General features: G+C 52.1%; 1 protein-coding gene across 2 annotated transcripts in view; it reads right to left on the bottom strand.

Moving 5' to 3' along the window:
* The window catches only part of SUSD4 (sushi domain containing 4), a 77442-nt gene that overhangs the window by 11564 nt on the left and 51590 nt on the right, over positions 1-14288 (bottom strand). The window lies entirely within an intron of this gene.

A 14288-nucleotide genomic window follows, 5' to 3' on the forward strand; every position in this document is an offset into this window, starting at 1 on the left:
GCCCGGGTCAGTGGGCCAGGGTGTCGTGGCCCTGTTCAAGCTCTTCCACCACCAAATTAACGTACTGAATTTTCTGAACTTGAAACTTCTCATTCCTGCTCCTCGGAAATCCTTGCCAATGAGAAATAGGTGCTTGGACGGCGAGTTCACGAGCGTGGGAAGCGACAGGCACACTTCGCACCAAGCTGTGTGCTCGCACACCCTGGGCCTGGCTCCACGTTACACGTGGAAAATAAACAGCCACGACTTCCGCCAACAAAGATGCTTCTAAGGTTTCCACGGTATGTCCCAGTGTTCCGAAAACAAACTGTGCCGTTCTGTGAAAAGTACTGAGCACTCCTGACACCAGAACCAATCTGGGAAGCGCTGGCTGAGACGCTGTGGGCGTGAGAGGAGACACAGGGGGGCTGGCCATCAGTGAGCGGCCGGCAGCCTGGTCAGATGAGGAAGGACCCCCGAGCCTTGGATGGCCACGTGATGGGCAGCGAGATGAAATGCAAACAGGATTTGCAACCACAACTCCACAGACACCCTCCCAGGGGTACGCTGACCTCACGGACCCTGAGGGCTGCATGCACACCGTCCCAACCACCGTGCAGGGCGGGTTCCTCGTGGCCTCACTTGCACAGATAAGGGAATCGAGACTCAGCAGGGTGAGGTCACTTGCCCAAGGTCACTCAGCAAATAAACAGCTGAGCAGGGATCTGACTAAGTGCAGTTACTCCAGAGCCTGGCTCCCTGCCGAGTCTTGCCTGGGGTCTTGCATGTGCCCCAGGGAAGGGCGTGCAGGCCACCCAAGGGCAGATGTCGAGCAGCAATTTCTTCATCTGTTGGGCTGTGGGCTGTGTGCGGGCAGGTCGGAGGTCAGAAAGAGGGAGAGGAGGTGGGGGAGCCCCCTTGGCTCTAGGGGTGCAGTGGGTGCCATACGCTGGGCTTGAGAGGACGCTAGCCTAGGACAGGGCTGTTGACAGGGTCCAGAGGTGGCTGGCCAATGGGCTGGGGATGCCTTGAAGAGAATCCTTCCAAACTGGAAGCAGGTAGAGGGGAGACAGAGGGTGTCTGTTTCCCCCTAAGCCAAAGGGAAGCATGAGCTGCAGTGCAGGTTGAATTGTGTCCCTAAAAAAGACACGCTTAAGTCCTAAGTCCAGGCACCTGTGAGCGTGACCTCATTTGGAAACTGGGTATGCCTCAGATGAAATCAGGTTACAGGGAGGTCCTCCTGCAGGAGGGGCAGCTGTCATTCCAGCGTGACCGGTGTCCCTGCCGCGGGAGAGATGCACGGAGAGGAGGCAGCCACCAGCCACCAAGGCAGGGACTGCAGCTCTGGGAGTCCACGCTGGGAGTCAGACGAGGCAGGAGGGGTCCCACCCCGGGTCGCCGAGGGAACACAGCCCTGTGGACTCTTCTCAGATTTCCAGTGTGAGCCCCCCGCGAGGAACACAAGCCGTGCTGCCGAGGCCGAGCCCGTGGGGCCCTGGGGAAGCAGCCCACCAGACCAGGAGGGTTTCCTGGCTCACATCAGTGTCTTTCCAAAACAGCGGGACACCGAGATTTCCTCAAAGGGAAGTAAACCAGCTGTGTGCCCTGCAGTGGCCGCTGAGACAGGCCGCAGTGGGTGGAAGCCGGGTGACCAGGGACACCAAGTCCCAGGCCTCCAGCCCTCCCTGGGCCGCGCCCGCAGAAACCAGGCTGGGGGGCACCGCGCTCTGGGGACAGGACAGAGTCGCCCAGAGTCAACGCAAAGGGCCCACGTCCTGAAAATGTCAGGCAGAGAGGAGCGAGGTCCCCTCGCGCTCCTCAGCCGTGGCAGGCTACAGGATTTGGAGCCACCGTGCTTCCTAGAAATTTACTTTTCTTCCCGAGTCAAAACAGTTTCCTTCGGGATAAGGTATTTGTGGTGTGAAAACACAGATGGGTGTTCACTTGTGATCACCTGCGCTGGGGACTGGTTTAAAACCCAGATTCCAATATAACTGCCTTTGTTCAAAGTCCAGCTCTGGCCCCTTCTCCACACCTCTTCTCGCGTGAGGAAGCCAAGCGCTGGAAACCGCATTAGGATCTCATCCATCAGGACGCACTGGCCAGGATGTGAGCCACAGCCCCTGGGAGAAGGATGAGCTGTCACTTCCATAGAAGTCCGGGCGCAATTTAGAGTCAGGCCACATCTTTTTGCAAGAACAAAACCAACAACAACAAAAATTCCTCTTCCTGCACAAAAAGAGGAAATGACTATGAACACAGGCTTTATGGTGACAGGCCCTACAGAAACGATGAAAGATTCGAGACCCTGAGATACATGCGGAACAGTGGCATGAGCTGATGGCCTGTCCCCCAAATGGGGAAAGACAGGCCTTCTGGCAACCATCTGTGAAGAAGAGCGGGGGTGGGGAGTGGCCCCCCCACCCCCCCCCCCAATACCCGGATGCTTCCAGTGCTGCTGCTGCCTGCTAGGAGGGATTTAACGCCTTCTCAGACGTAAGATAGCAAGACGGCTTGAATTCTGCATTTCCTCGTAATAAAAAGGCCGTGCTGGGGTCGCACCGCACCCGGCACAGGAGTTTCCGATGCCGGCAGACGGAGGACAGAGCGAGGCACTGAGGTAAGCTCCACGGGGGCAGCGCACATCAGTCCCCACGCCGCTTCCGACGGGCTCCGCGAGCCAACGCCACCTGCCTCTTCCCCAGGCCAGGGCGCACGTAGGTCTTCACAGAGCGCCGACGAGTCTCTTGTGTTTGAGACCTAACAATGCTGTAAGACTTTGATCCAGGCTGGGCTCCTCTCTGGCAGGCTGGCGGCCGAGGAGACGGGGACTGTGAAGGGGGGTGATTTCACTCTGGTATCAAGGTCCTCAGGAGGCAGAACGAGAGGAACGACGTGCACACTTTATGGCCGCAAGCTCTTCCTTCAAATACATCTTAAGTGGAAACGCAGTGCAAGGATGAGTGTTGGGGTGGGGGCGCGGAACACAGCCCACTCCAGCTGCTGCTTCCTGAGGAGCTCCCGGGCCTCGGGGAGGGAGGGCGCAGCTCGAGCCCGCATTACGTGGCCCCGCGGAAACCTTTTACACGCGGGAGGGAAGCCGAGAGCAGGGTGCAGGCTGGAGAGCAGACAGAGCAGACGCCCTCCCTCTGTCTTCCCTTGAGCAGAAGCCCCATTGCTATGCTGGGGAGAGAAGAGAGGAGAAAAGGGACTCATTGCTCTTTTCTTCATCTTCTGATTCGATTTCACACCGAATGCAGGGGTGGCAGGATCAGGGGTGAGTCTGCGGGGAGCTGGAGAGCCCAGGGGAGGCTCACAGGGCACCGGCTAGCCAGCTGGTGCTTTCTGGGCAGTGGGAGGCCCGGGCAGCTCACTGCTGGTACCCCAGCTGAGGGGAGCTTCAGTATGTCCAGGCCGGCGCCACAGCCCTCCCGGGAAGGAGGGAGGAAAGGAGGAAGAACACTCCAGCCCCATCACCTGCTGAGCAGCCTGGGCCAAATCACAGTGTGTACCCTCTCTCCTCCAAAACACCCTTGTGCTGGAGATCCAGGGTGCGGGGAAGAGCAGTGGAACAGGGAAGCCAGCACAGAGCTGCTGGGGAGTGAGTCCAGGCCTCTGCAGCGGGCTCCTAGGCCTGTTCTCTCAGCCAAGAGCCTGTAATAACCCCAGAGCTGTTGCGAGGTGGAATAAAGACACGGAGTGAAGTGCCTGGGGCCAAGATGGCCTGCGGCAGACAGGGCTCCCTTCTGGTGAGGCAGGCCCAGGGGAACTCTGGAGCGGCCACCGGGGGGACGCTCTTCGCACCCCATCCCTTTGCAGCCTCCCTGGAGCAGTGCATTCTGGGTAGGAGCAGAGTCCCACAATGTGGTGCCAGGAAGGAGCCTGGAGACCCATCCCCCCAGCTCCTTCCCTTTGCATCTGAGGAAAGGGGCTCGTGAAGCAAGGATTAGAACCCAGAGCCTGACTTCCAGCAGGTACGCTGGTCCTAGAAGTGCCTGGAGGAGCCGCGGGCTCAGGGGGCGCGTAGACAGGCCCCCCTGTGAGCGGGCAACCTGGGGAAAGGGCGGACGCCGGCGGAGCCTGTTTCCGCTCCATCAGTGGCTCCACGCTTCTAGGGAGGCTCCTCAGGATGAGTGATCGAGTATTAACGGCACCCCGCGGCGCCGGGCACAGTGCAGGCCTCCCGGGCCGCCCGCGGAGCCAATCAAAGGACCTTCGGCTGCACGAGCTCCCGCTGTTTCCAGGGCAAGGAACGCAGGTGCCCCCGGCCCCACGCTTTTCGCAGGAAGCTGAGTTCTGGAGGCTATCTTCCTGGTGCAGGAGAGGAAGGATAGGACACAGCAGCAGGGGCCCCACGCGAGGGGTGGCGCCCAAGCCAGGGTGTGGGTGGCACGGGGACTCGCGCACCCCAGCCAGGCCTGGGACACGGCCACTCGGCTCTGTCCCTGCCGCTTCATTTCCACCGGGGCGTGTGGGGTCGGGGAGAATGGCACACGGGTGATGTCTAAGGCCTCCTAAGCTCTGACTTCCATGACTGATGGTCCAGACTCAGCACCAGTCAATCCTGCGGTGACTCAGTCACGCCATTTCTGTTGAGCCACTTAAAACCCAATGCAGGAGAGTTTCCAGTTAAGAAGGGTTATGATTCTGTACTTTCTGGGGGCCTCAGGCAGGAGGGCGGGAGAGAGCCGACGCTCCCGGGCTCGCTGGTCTGGTGGGGGTGGCAGGAGGGGCACCGGCCCCACGTGGAGAGGCTCCCGGCTGGTTTGTGGTGACACGGAGACACGTGACCGCATCCCGGACTACTCCTTCATGTGCTCTGAGTTTTCCTCACGTGAGACGGGAACAACGCAGGCACAGCGGGGCTGGAACGGCCTGAGTGTATCCCAGGTCACACGTGAGGACCCCAACTTGCTGCTGCGGGTCTCTTGCTTCCTTCATGGGTTCGCCCTGTGGCCGTGAGGTGCTTCCTGCCGTGGAAAGGGCACCGGGTGCTCTGGGACCCAACAGGTGCGGACAACCCCTCCATGTCCACACTGGCTTTCAGGGTCGATCCTAAATCGGAACATTTCCAGGGATTTCACATTTGACCAAACAGGGTTTTTCAGGTTCTTTCTTGTTTTCGCGCTTTCTCTCAGAAGGCCGCGGAGCTGCGCGGATCCCTGGGCACTCGCAGGTTCTCAGGAAATCGAAAGCCGCATTCCCTTTAATGGGGTCTGAAACCGGTGGGTTAAAGGGGGAAACCACCGTGGGCATCCTCAGCTGTGGGACCGGTTGGATTGAAAAATTCAGGTGTTCGGCTTCGAACGAGGTCAGGCTTGCTTGTTCCTGGGAGAAAGCCTGTGGAAAAGGTGGGGGAGCTCTTGCCCAAGTCACGCAAATGGGGTGATTTCGTCCATATTTGGGAGAAGCAAGCACAACAGCCCCCAGGCCTCCCACCTTCCCGGGCGCCTCTGTTCCCGCCTCCTTCTTCCTTTCCTGGAGTGTATTTGACACACAAGGTTACAACAGTTGTGCAGCGTAGGGACTGGACGTCTATACACACCACCAGACAGCCGCCACAGTGAGCCTGTCGCCAGAGTTCACGCAGGACCACTGGCTAAATGCCCCTGCTGCATCTGTTTTCCAGCTGGGAGTCTGTGTCTCCATGCCCTCCCCAGGTCCCCACCTCACGCCCTGCAACCTCCAGTATGCTCTCTGAACCTAGGAGTCTGGGCTGGGTTTGTTTTCTTAGATTCCACATTTAAGTGAAATCATGTGGTATTTGTCTTTGCTGACATTTCACTTAGCATACCCTCTGGTCCATCCAAGCCGGTGCAGGTGGCAAGACCTCACTGCTAATTTGATGGCTCAGTAATACAACACTGTATACATACACACCCCATCTTCTTCATCCATTCATCACTCGATGGACACCTGGGCTGCTTCCGCATCTTGGCTGCTACAAACATGGGGTGCATGTCTCCCTTCAAATCAGTGTTTTCACTTGCTTTGAGTAAACACCCAGCACTGCGATTGCTGGATTGTAGGGAAGCTCTATTTTTAACGTCCTAAGGAGCTTCCACACAGTTTCCAGAGTGGCTGCACCAGTTTGCATTCCCACCAACAGTCCCCCTTTCTCTGCATCCTTGCCAACACCTGTTTTTCTTGTGTTGTTGATTTGAGCCATTCTGACAGGTGTGGGGTGGGCTCTCACTGTGGTTTTGGTTTTATTTCCCTGATGGTGAGTGATGCTGAGCATCTTCTCACGCGTCTGTTCTCCATCTGTTGCTAATATTCTGTTGAGGATATCTACATTTATGTTCATCATGGATACTGGCCTGTAACTTTCTCTTCTTGTGGCATCCGTGTCTGGTTTTGGGATCAGGGTAATCCTGGCCTCACAAAATGAGTTTGGAAGCATTTCCTCCTCTATCAATTTTTTGGAAGACTCTGAGAAGAGTAAGTTTTAAATCTTCTTTGAATGTTTGGTAGAATTCCTCTGGGAAGCTGTCCTGCCCTGGACTTTGGTTTGCTGAGAGGTTTTTGATTTCTGACTCAATCTCCTTCCTAGTCATCAGCCTATTCAGATATTCTATTTCTTCATGATTCAGTCTGGGAAGATTCTAAGTTTCCAGGAATTTATTCATTTCTCCTAGGTTGTCTAATTTGCTTATGTCTAATTGTTCATAGTGTCTCTTACGATCTTTGTATTTCTGTAGTATCAGTTATAACTTTTCTTTCATATCTGATTTTATTTATTTGAGCCCTTTATCTTTTTCCTCTTGGGGAGTCAAGCTAAATGTCTGTCAATTTTGTTTATTTTATCACAGAACCCGCTCTTGGTTTTGTTGATCTTTCTGTTGTCCTTTTAGTCTATCATTTATTTCCTCTCTCATCTTTTTTTTTTTAAAGATTTATTTATTTGAGAGAGTGGGTGCATGAGAGAGTACAAGCAGGGGGAGCGGCAGAGGGAGAAGCAGACTCCCCACTGAGCAGGGAGCCCGATGTGGGACCCGAACCCAGGACCCTGAGATCATGACCCGAGCTGAAGGCAGACGCTTCACTGACTGAGCCACCCAGGCGCCCCTCCTCTCTGATCTTTATTATTTCCTTCCTTCTACTAACACTGGACATTTCTTCTTCTTCTTCTAGTTCTTTATGCTGTTAGGCTAAACTGTTTGAGATTCCCCTTGCTTCTTTAGGTAGGCCTGTATTGTCATGAACTTCCCGCTTAGAACCACTCTTGCCCCATCCTGTGGATTTCACTGTGGCTCATTTCTGTTTTCATTTGTCTCTCCGTATGTTTTTATTTCTCCTGTGGCCCAGTGTTTGTTCAGTAATATGTTGTTTACTCCACATATTTGTACTTTTTCCAGATTTCTTCTTGTCATTGATTTCTAGTTTCCTACCATTCTGGTCAGAAAAGATGCTTGATATGGTTTCAGTTTTCTTGTGTTCACTGAGACTCGCTCTGTGGCCCAACATGTCATCTGTCCCTGGCAGTGCGTCATGCATATCCTGCCACTTTTGGATGGAATATTGTACATAACTGTGAAGTCCATTTTGTATAATGGGTTGTTTGAGGCCGATGTTTCCTTATTGACCCTCTGTCCTTTCCTTATTATCTACCCATTGATGTAGGTAGAGTCTCCTGTTAGTATTGTATCCATCGAGTCAACTTCTCCCCTTGGGTCTGTTAGTATTTGCTTTACATATTTAGGTGCTCCTGTGTTGGGTACAAATATACTTACCAGTGTTGTATCTTCTTGCTGGATTGGCACCTTTATCATCATGTAGTACGGGAATAAGGGGCCCTTCAGTGTCCTTTGTCACAGTCTTTGTCTCAGAGTCTCTGACAGAAGTGTCAAGAAGTTTTCTTGCTCACCTCCATGTGCACAGAATGTCTTCTGATCCTTCCTTCTCAGTCCGTGTCCTGACTTCTGAAGTGAGTCTTCTGTGGGCAGCATAGACACGAGTCTCCTTCTTTAATCCATTCAGCCATGCCACAGCTTTTGGTTGGAGAATTTAGTCCATTTACATTTAAAGTAATTACCAATAGGTGTGTACTTATTGCCATTTTGTTGTTTTCTGGCTGTTGTTGTAGTTTCTCTCTGTTCCTTTCTTCTCTTTCTCTCTTCTCTCATGGTTTGAGAACTAGTGTTATGTTTAGATCCCATTCTCATTTTCTTTTGTGTATTTACTATACGTTTTTGCTTTGTGGTTACCATGAGGTTCACATACATCGTCCTGTATTTATAACAGTCTATTTTAAGTTCATAGCAACTTAAATTTGAACACGTTCCAGAACATTACCTTTTTATGTACTTTGTCACCTTTTACATCTTTTTATTTTATGTATTCCTTAAGTAATTAATGTAGTTAGTTAATTTTGCTTTTGTCTTTTTACTTTCAAAGCGGCTTTACAAGTGACTAAGCCACTACCCATTTACTCTATATTTACCCTTTCTGAGTGAGATTTTTATTTTCATATTTTTTTTATTAATTAGTGCCAGTTCTTTTCAGCTTAACCGTGTCCTGTTACATTTCTTGTAAGACCAGTTTAGTAGTGATGAATTCCTTTAGCTTTTGGTTGTCTAGAAAACTGTTTATCTCTCCTTTGATTCTAAATGATAACCTTACAGGGTAGAGTATTCTTGGTTGGAAGTTTTCTCCCTTCAGCACTCTGAATATGTTCTGCTCTCCCTTCTGCTTCGCAAAGTTTCTGCTGAGAAATCTGCTGATAGCCTATGGGTTTATCTTGCATGTAATAAGCTGTTTCTCTCTTGCTGCTTTTAAGATTCTCTCTTTAACTTTTAACATTTTAATTATAATGTGTCTTGGTGTGGATCTCTTTCGATTCATCTAATTTGGCACTCCCTGGGCTTCCTGGACTGTGGATGTCTGTTTCCTTCCCAGATTAAGGAAATTTTTGGCCATTAGTTCTGCAAATAATTTTTCTGCCCCCCCTTCTCCTTCTGGGGCCCCTATAATGTGAATGTTATTCCACCTGACGTCCCAGAGGTCCCGTATGTTATCTTCACTTGTAAAACCTTTTTCTTTCTGCTGCGCTGTCTGGGTGAGTTTCATTGCTTCCAGCCCACTGATCTGTTCTGTTTCATCCAGCTGTTGAGCCCCTCTAGTGTATTTCTCAGTTCAGTTCTTGTATTCTTGAACTCTGTGACTTCTGTTTGGTACTTTCTTATTTTCTGTGTCTTTGTTAAAGTTCTCGCTATGTTCACCCACTCTTCTCCTGAGTTCAGTGAGTATCTTTATGACCATTACTTTGAATTCTTTGTCACACAAATTACTTATCCCTGTATCACTAAGGTCTTTTTCTGAGGTCTTGTCTTGCTTTTTCATCTGAAACACATTTCTCTGTGTCCTCATTTTGCTTGACCCTCTGTATTTGTTTCTATGTGTTAGGCTAAACAGCTACCTCTCTCACTCCTGAAGGAGTGATGTTTGGAGGTGATGAAACTTCTCATTCATCCTGCCCTAGCTCTTGGCTGTCTCTTGAACCTCTGTGATTGTTTAAACTGCCTGATCTATTCTTGATATGTCCCCCCGTTGAAGGTGTGCCAAGACCTGTCAGTAGAAATCTCACTTAGTACCTTGCTTTAGGCTGACTGGAAGCCAGACCCTCAGGCAGCAGCTTTTAAAGTCTGCAAATATATACAGTCCTATGGGGCCACAATCGTAATCCTTGCTGGTGTATAGACGAGGAGATGTAGGGGTGTCCCCTGGATGACACAGCAAAACTTGGTCCTTTCCAGATTTGATTCCATCTTTTTCCATAGATATCTACTGAAAGAAGGACTTCTGCTTAAAGGGCCTAGCCCTCTAACTTAACAGCAGGCAAACCAAAGACTCCTTATGTGGCAAGGGGGCGGGGTCACAGTCAAGATTCCAAGTTCCAAGTTTGAGCTTCAACCATCTGTCTTCCCAGTGCTAGCTACCTGCCCGAAAGATGTAGTCATGTGACCTCTGCTGTTAACCTGCTCCCAGGAATGCCTGTCAGCAGATCCCCACCACCCTGCGCTACTTCTAGGCCATTCAAAAACCTGCATGTGAGAAGAATATTCTGGATACTTAAGGCGTTTGCATGGTTTTCCCTATGTAGAGAAAGAGCCTTTTCTGTAGGCACTATATGCAGCATCCCTTATAGCCCCAAAACATGGTACCTAGGGGATTCTGGGCAGTTAGCACCTCCTCCTAGACAGCCCCAGGGTGCATGCAGTCTCCCCTGTAAGTACTGTTGCACAGGTGGTTCACTGACTTCTTTGCCCCCTCGACATCCTTCCACGTTCCTACCCTTCAAACCACTGGGATGGCACCGTCACACACACTGAGGCACACCACCTGAGCTGATGAGCCCTACAGAGCTTCAAAATGCACAGCCCTCGATGTGAGTGAGATACTCAGGCTCCTCTTCTCCCAAAGCTCAAGTGGAGACAGAAAACTTGTTTCTGTTTGGTCTCTGGGAGAAAGAAAAAAACCCCTGCAAATCCCTGGGTAGAAATTTTCATTTTACAATTGTGATATCACCTATGGGAACTGTCCTTCCAACCCTCCCAAATGCATAAACACTTATGTACCCTTGGTAAAGGTAGCTGCATATGCCACCGCAGGTGCTGTCTGTCATGACGCTGGGCTCTGGATAATGGGACTTGTCGTCTGGTTCTTCCCATTAGAGTATAAACTCTTCGGAGTAACAAATTACTTCTGGTACTTTCTTTGTCATTCCCCAGTGCCTAATCTGGTGCTGCTCTGTGCATAGCAGGTGTTCAATAAATACCACCGACAGCTGAGTCCTAGCACTTGTAAATAAGAAAATGCCACATTCACTGTTAAAGGTCTGGTGTTTATTTGTTTTTCTAAAAATGTCTTGGATTCTGTGTGTGTGTGTGTGTGTGTGTGTGTGTGTGTGTGTGTGTGTAGCAGACAGGGATGAATGCCTCGGGATGAAGGCAGAACGGACAATGCGCGGGGATGAAAATCACAGAGGCCCACTGGCACACAGGGGCCTGTGGAGCCCCTTCTAGGTGTATTTATACGCACGCATCTATTTTTAAAGGATGGAGCAACATTCTGATGCAAGATTTGGTGATTTCTGGCGCTTTATCCCCTCCCCCAGCTCAGCTGCAGGGATCACAAGCTCCAGGAGCCTCCGCTCTCAGAAGTGCACAGACGTCGGAACACACAACCTGGACCTCTGGGGAAGCTGACAGAGCTTTTCCTTCCAAAGTTCGAACTCCTTCATGAAGCGAGGCGTCCACTCTGGGCTTGCTGACCCATGAGGGGGGCAGCCGCCACCCGACGCTGGTGCCAGAGAGGCCTAACCTCAGAAGACGCCCCACGGCCCACTGAGGACAGGAGGCACCACGTGGCAGAAAGAGCCGCAATGGCCCCAGAGGCGGAGGGTCTGGACACGTCGTGTCACCCTCGAGGTGTCCGTCCTGGCCTGAGAGGAGACACAACCCGGGCCAGGCTCTGCACTGTAATGGGGAGACGGGGTGCCAGGGGGCAGCAGTGAGTGGCCTCCGTCTGCTACACGTCCCCTGCAGCTGGGAGCTCTACAGCGACAACAACCACTCTAGAAAGATGAACCCCTTCCTACGGTTAATTCTTCCAAAACTGTTTGACTCTCTAAGAAATGGCTATAAAAACATCACGTTGCTTCCCTGCTGGACTGCAAAGCGATCAGAACAAGGTAGTTAGGTGATGTACCTTGATGATTAAGCACACGAGCTCTGACGGGACAAAGACCCGCCTCTGAGTCCCCGCACCCACGCTCTGGCTGTGGGAATTGCTCAGTTTCTGGAACTTTACAAGCCTCAGTTTGCCCATCCGTGAAGTGGGTCAAAAACAGCACCTGCCTCACAAGGCACTAAGCGACTTACCTCATCAAACATTTGGACACACAGTAAGCTCTCAGAATTAACGGCAGTTACTAGTGTTGTTCAGTGCTCCCTCCCATTATGTGGGATTCATCTTCCACACAAACACTAGAACACGCAGGACAGTCATGAGTGTGCACAGAAGTGTGGGTACTGGGTTCACACGGCCATGCCCAGATTCTCACTCACTTACTTAATGTGACTCTGCAGAATTCTGGGAGCAATATTAATGGTGGCCCTTGATGGACCGACCACCCAGCATGTACCACGCGCTTCACTAAACATGTTACATTTGTTGTCACGCTGGATCCTCACGGTGTCAGGAGGCATGGATAACCATCTGCCCCATTCAACAGGCAAGGGAATGGGGCTGACAGAAGCTAAGTGACACACCCCACGGCAAAGCCGTCACGTGGGGACACACATTGTGACCCCAGCCAGTCTGACATCGGTCCACACTCTTGCTCAACGTGGCACACTGCCTCCTGAGCCTCTTGGTGATCCCATCTCCTGGCTGTTGGCGGGTGTGGAGAAGGCTGGTGCCGATGCACTGGTGGGTCCCAGTGAGCCCAGGAGGGAATGCATGAAGCGCTTCCACAGCACAGCTGACCAGACCCGGGTGCTCGGGTGTCAGATCACCCCCACATTTAAAAGCCCCTGAGAGCATCATGCTTTCCAGCACCGTGCAATGATTTTCACTGGGACATCAAGAAAAATCAGATTGTGTGCTAAGACGGGAAACTGAGGGGGGAAACGGGTGACAGATGCAAGGGGCAGAGTCCCCAGTGACGGATCATCAGTGGACGCCCCGTGACAGCATTTCACAGATATGACCCCGCTTTTCAAAGATGGTATACGATTCAAGTCAGGCTGAAGAAACATCAACTCCCGGCACCTCTGGATAGCCTTCCATGAACCCTCACCTGTTACTCTGACCCATCATTCAACGTAGCCCAGTTTCTATCAGGTATTGAGACAAAAAAAATCCCTCAGTCCACGCTGTGCCTCTCAGGTCAGAATCCTGGCTTTGGCGTCTTTGGCCAGGTAGCAGTTCAAGGTCCCACGAGTGATCCCATCACATACTTGACAGGGAGAATGGCGATGTGAAGATTATTCAAACACACGCGCACACACAGACAGGCGTGCACGCACACCAAAACCTGAGGGAAAGGGCTGTTGTGGCCTTCGTGGCAGCGGTCACCCTCGGCTACGGCCCTCGCTGGTGGAGGACGGGGCCACATCACAGCTCCCCCGTTCCAACCTCAGCTTGCTGCCCCTGACGCTCGGGCCTGTTTTATTTTGCTCACATCGTATTCTCCAGGCTCCACAAAAACAGCTCTCAAAGTTTCAAAATGAAGCTTATCTGAGGGTGACTGCTTGAAAAACATTTAAACCAAACTTGACAAGATTTTAAAACAGGCATTTCAGACCGATAGAATCGTAACCATGACACCTTCCACCCAATCTAGCTCTGGCTTTCTGAGCAGGCAGACACCCCCTTTCCTCACGGCCCAGGCTCACCTCCGCCTGCCTGCACATCCGGACACAGGGGATGCCCATCCCTGCGGGTGAGGGTCCCCAGACTTAACGGGTGAAAGTACTGGACGCTCAGTTACGTTTGAATCACAGATTTACCATGAATTAAGTGCCATGCAATATTTAGAGCACATTCATATTAAGAAATTATTTGTTGTTTATCTGAAATTCGGCTTTCACGGGGCATCCCGTGTCTTACTTGCCACGTGCACTGGAGGCTCGGTCCCGGGGACCTGGGACGGGGGGGGGCGGCGCTCACTAGGGCACTCTTGTCCTGGCCAGGGCCCCCCGCCCACTCTCCCTCCAGCACTGCTCTAGGAGGCTCCCCGGCCCCCTCTGGCTGTCAGCACCCCACACACCCCGCGGTCTGGCGTCTTCCCTGCGGCACGCACACCCTTGAAAGAACGCCATGCAATCGTGTCTTATTTCCGGGAAAGGCTGCTCACAGGCTCTGGGGGGCTCCTGACTGGAGCCTGCTTTCATTTTCCTCTTCACCCTCATAGACCCCTCCTGCCCACCGTGCTCAGAGGCCAACACACACATTGGTGTGTGTTCTTCAGTCATAATTTCAAGACCTGCATGAAAGCGAGGCTGAACCAGCATGCCCACCTTGGCAGCGGGAGACCCCCCAGTCCTGGGTCTGCTCCTGTCCCTGGATGCCCTGTCCCCTCACTACTGTGAGCCGCTGCTCAGCGCAATGACACACATTCGAGGAGAACGGGGAAGAAGGAGCCCTTGGCTTCAGGCTTCCAGGTGTGCGCCGGCAGCCAAACGGCCACAGCCATAAAACGCACGGAACAGGGAGAAGTGTGGGCAGAACAATAAAGGGGGAGATGAATGACGCCATGATACAATCTGTTTTCATTTCGTGCGGAGAAAATTAATTTTTGAGGA

This window comes from Callorhinus ursinus, unplaced genomic scaffold, assembly GCF_003265705.2.
Source record: "Callorhinus ursinus isolate GAN/ISIS: 27379988/994484 unplaced genomic scaffold, GSC_fseal_2.0 scaffold13, whole genome shotgun sequence".
Lineage (NCBI taxonomy): Eukaryota > Metazoa > Chordata > Mammalia > Carnivora > Otariidae > Callorhinus > Callorhinus ursinus.